Genomic DNA, 5120 nt, shown 5'->3' with positions numbered 1-5120 from the left:
CAGCTGTTGTCAACTGCCAGCGCCTGTGCAGGCACCATCTTGGATGTCCAGCCCAGTTGAATCTCCAGAGGAATCCAGCCCCAGCCAGTTCCTGACTGCAACTGCATGAGAGACCCCAAGCAAGAGCCACCCACCTGAGCCCAGTCAATCCACAAAACTATGAGAGGCTATCTTAAATTTTTGTTTTATGGGATGGGGTTCAGGACCCACTACTCCAAAATATGGCACCTTGGCATTTGAGAAAACCACAGAAGCAGGTAGGACTTTCTGATCTTCTCCCACCCTTTTCCCCTGAAGCAGGCCATAAAACCTGGAAAATAATTTTTTGACTTTTCCCTGAAGCAGGTCATAAGACCCTCATGTGAGAGGTACCCTTTCAATAGCCAGAAGAAAGGAACTTCTTTATCTCTGAAGACACAAGGACGCAGAGAGGAACCTGAAAAAACAGGCTTGCGAAGTTCCTCTCCCCGCCCCAGTTTACTACCATTGGATCATACATTCTTTGTGCAATCATACTTCTCCACGACCAGCCACCTCGTCATCAAACCTAAGCATAAAAATATGCAAGTTTACCCATTTCTTTGGGTTTTCATTTCTGAGTACTTTCATGTCACATAAAACGTATATGAAATACATTTGTATGCTTTTCTCTTGTTAATCTCTCTTGTTTTAGGTGCCTCATCCATGAACCCAGTGATGAATGAGAAAAGAAATCTTTTCTTCCCTACATATGCCTCCATGTTTTAGGGTGGTTTGCTATACAGCAATAGACCACTGAAACAGGGAAAACGGCCTTCTAATGGATATGACAAGTATTTTCAGGGGCATAAAGCAAGACTTTCTTCTCCCCTACCACTGCCTCTCCCCACCTTTTAAACTAATTTCTTAACCTTTTGATACCACTGCTGGTGAGCTGAAAGTTTCATATTCATAAATGTCACAGTGTAGTGGTTAAGGGCAAAGACAGGTAAGTCAGAAAAATCTTGGCTTGGCTCTCTGCTCCTCCTGTTCGACAGTCAGCCGCATCTTCTTTTGCATCGCCAGCCGAGCCGCATCCCTGAGACACCATGGGGAAGGTGAAGGTCGGAGTCAACAGATTTGGTCGTACTGGGCGCCTGGTCACCAGGGCTGCTTTTAACTCTGGTAAAGTGGATATTGTTGCCATCAATGACCCTTCATTGACCTCAATTACATGGTTTACATGTTCCAATATGATTCCACCCATAGCAAATTCCATGGCACCGTCAAGGCTGAGAATGGGAAGCTTGTCATCAATGGAAATCCCATCACCATCTTTCAGGAGCGAGATCCCTCCAAAATCAAGTGAGGCGATGCTGGAGCTGAATACATCGTGGAGTCCACTGGTGTCTTCACCACCATGGAGAAGACTGGGGCTCATTTGCAAGGGGGAGCCAAAAGGGTCATCATCTCTGCCCCCTCTGCTGACACTCCAATGTTCGTCATGGGTGTGAACCATGAGAAGTATGACAGCAACCTCAAGGTCGTCGGCAATGCCTCCTGCACCACCAACTGCTTAGCACCCCTGGCCAAGGTCATCCATGACAACTTTGGTATTGTGGAAGGACTCATGACCACAGTCCACGCCATCACTGCCACCCAGAAGACTGTGGATGGCCTTTCTGGGAGACTGTGGCGTGATGGCCACGGGGCTCTCCAGAACATCATCCCTGCCTCTACTGGCACTGCCAAGGCTATGGGCAAGGTCATCCCTGAGCTGAGCGGGAAGCTCACTGGCATGGCCTTCCGTGTCCCCACTGCCAACGTGTCAGTGGTGGCCCTGACCTGCCATCTGGGAAAACCTGCCAAATATGATGACATCAAGAAGGTGGTGAAGCAGGCGTCGGAGGGCCCCCTCAAGGGCATCCTGGGCTACACTGAGCACCAGGTGGTCTCCTCCGACTTCAACAGCAACACCCACTCTTCCACCTTCAATGCTGGGGCTGGCATTGCCCTCAACAACCACTTTGTCAAGCTCATTTCCTGGTATGACAATGAATTTGGCTACAGCAACAGGGTGGTGGACCTCATGGCCCACATGGCCTCCAAGGAGTAAGACCCCTGGACCACCAGCCCCAGCAAGAGCACAAGAGGAAGAGAGAGACCCTCACTGCTGGGGAGTCCCTGCCACACTCAGTCCCCCACCACACTGAATCTCCCCTCCTCACAGTTTCCATGTAGACCCCTTGAAGAGGAGAGGGGCCTAGGGAGCCCCACCTTGTCATATACCATCAATAAAGTTCCCTGTGCTCAGCCAAAAAAAAAAAAGAGAGAAAAATCTTGGCTTACATTTTGACTTTGTGCAAATTACTTTACCTCTCTAAACCTAGAATTGCCCATCTGTAAAATGGCAATGATGGGTCAGGCACAGTAGTGCATGCCTGTGGTCCTGGCTACTCCGGAGGCTGAGGTGGGAGGATCACTTGAGCCAAGGACTTCTGGGCTGTAGCACGCTTTGCTGATCAAGTGTCCACACTAAGTTCAGCATCAGTATGGTGACCTCCCAAGGGCGGGGGGACCACGAGGTTGCCTAAGAAAGGGTGAACTGGCCCAGGTCGGAAACGGAGCAGGTCAAAACTCCCGTGCTGATCAGTAGTGGGATCTCACCTGTGACTAGTCACTGTGCTCCAGCCTGGGCAACACAGTGAGACCCCCATCTCTTAAAAAGAAAAAAAGATTTTAAAAAAATGGGAATGATGGGCTAGTCAGCCGCCCAGTCAGAGCACTGTTCTGAGGATCACATAAGAAAATATAGTGCCTGGCATGTAATACATGCTTAATAAATACTAGCCGTTGTTATTATCAGTAATTACATCCAGTAATGGCTTTAATAAACAACTTCCATCTAATTATTGGCAGAGAGGAGAACTACAGTTTAGTTGTTTTGGATCGGAAGCCATTGTTGGTGGTAGAGATTCCCCAGTTTCTACCTGGTGCTTGGCTTATAACCCCAGCAGCTAATTGCCTGAGTCACCTTGGAACACATTTTATACTAGTTGAGCTTGGAAAATTCATTAGGAAGTCACACGATCAAAGATTAATGACTTTAAAAAAATGATTTAGGTGGGTGTTTAGTTATCATTGTTTCAAATTAAAAGAAAAATTCCCCAGTAGAGATTATTGTAACCCTGCTTGATGGCTTGGAACCACGGGGGCACCTCCATCACTCCGTTGCTGCAAAGTTACCCAGCCCCTGGGGGCTCCCGGGCAACTCTCTGAGCAAGGGTAGGGGCCTTCTAGTTGGAGCCTGGCTCTGAATCAGCTCATCCTCACAGGAGGAGACTCCTACCCCAGCTTCACTGAATGTCAAACCTTCATTTCCACGCCTCACTGGTAACTCTGAGAAGTCATGTGCCAGCAGTGAGGGAGAAGCAGTTTATGGAGAAGTTTGGAAGTGTGTGCTGCTGCTTTTCCTCCATGTGGGTAGTTCTTCACTTTTCTTGGACTCACTGACACCTTTGAGAATGTAATGAAACCTATGGACCCAGTCCTGGAAAAAGTGCACAGATGCACACATTTTTGCTTACTGTGCCAAGGATTCCTGAACCCCTGAATCCTGGTGCATGGTTTCCAGGCTAAGAAATTTTGCATGAGATATTCCAGAATCTGTCCCTTGTGAAGCCACCTTAGCGTAAGACCCCTGTTAGTCACTGTGGCATAGTTTTCCCTGAACAGCATTATTGCTTTTGTTGCAGTATACTAATATGGTGGTGTGAGGTTAAGACAGTCTTGTGTGTTCTTTTGCCCTGTGTAATGTGAGGATGTTGTTTGTGATACTATATTTATGATAACCTACGGCAAAAACTTGCCTTCCTGATCTCCATGTTAGGAATAACTGTGCTTCTCCCAACTGTGTTTTGTTTTTATATCACTGACTTGGCTCAGTGATATAAGTCACAGTGCAACCCAGCTTCCTTTTTCCCCTGGGTTGCTGGGGAACTCAGCCTCAAACTTGTGTTCTGTCTCCAGTGAGTGCAGTAGGTTTTATGGCAGGTGTTTTGTGTAATCACCTCACTCTTGGCTCCATCTTATTTTCCTCTCCTTGTTTTCCCTTTACGTCATTTGTTCTTATTTACTGCTAATTTATTTCATGCTGTTTTATTGTGTGCATCTTTGTAAACCTTAAATACATCTTTGGAACAAGGCAGGTATAAATCAATAAAAATGCATAGGAGCTAATGGAAGCTCTGGACAGCTTTCTTCTTGTGAAAACAATTGTCCCTGAATGTATAGGCCAGTTTCCTGGGGATGTGGAGGGCAACTGAGGAGAGAAGTGACAGAAAGATTGAAGGGTCTTTAAATGGAGAAGTGGGCCTAGCTGGGGAATCTACCCTTGCTGGTATAGAAAAAAGTATAGGGCAATGCATTTGGATATTATCCCCCCATCTTCCAACTAAAAACAATAATCACAATCCTCCCCCACCCCCATGGGGAAAATATGTATTTTTAAAATAAGGTCACCTAAGAAAATTTCTTTTATTTGGAGAATTTTTAAAACACCCGAAAGTAGACTAAACACTGTAATAAGCCCCCATGTACCCTTCATCCAGCCCTAGTAACCATGAACCCATAGCCAATCTTGTCCTATTCATACATCTCTTCTATATATTGTCATTTTTTAGTTTTTTTTTTTTTTTTTTTGTGACAGTGTATCGCTCTGTCGCCCAGGCTGGACTGCAGTGGCATGATCATGGCTCACTGCAACCTCTGCCTTCCGGGCTCAAGTGATGGTCCCACTTCACCCTCTCGAGTAGCTGTGACTACAGGCACGCACCACCACACCCGGCTAACTTAAAAAAAAAAGAAAATTGTAGAGACAAGGTCTCACTATATTGCCCAGGTTGGTCTAAAAGTCCCGGGCTCCCAAAGTGCTGGAATTACAGGTGTGAGCCACTGCACCCAGCTTAATTTTTAAATCAAAGCAAAATATACATACATAAATGCATACATATAAGCAGACAGTGAGTATATTTTTACACATTGGGCACACCTGTGTAACCAGCACTCTGGACAAGAAATTGAATATAATCAGGTCCCCAGAAGCCCATCTCATGCCCCTTCCCAGTTACTATTCTCTCCCTCCCCCAAGGGTGATCGCTACA

General features: G+C 46.4%; 1 pseudogene; it reads left to right on the top strand.

Moving 5' to 3' along the window:
- Positions 1–993: 993 nt before the first annotated feature.
- On the top strand, positions 994–2275 carry LOC116811607 (glyceraldehyde-3-phosphate dehydrogenase-like; annotated as a pseudogene).
- Positions 2276–5120: the final 2845 nt, after the last annotated feature.

The sequence above is a fragment of the Hylobates moloch genome, unplaced genomic scaffold (assembly GCF_009828535.3).
Source record: "Hylobates moloch isolate HMO894 unplaced genomic scaffold, HMol_V3 SCAFFOLD_7, whole genome shotgun sequence".
Lineage (NCBI taxonomy): Eukaryota > Metazoa > Chordata > Mammalia > Primates > Hylobatidae > Hylobates > Hylobates moloch.
Note: the sequence above shows the minus strand (reverse complement) of the source record. Positions and strands in the feature narration are given on the sequence as shown.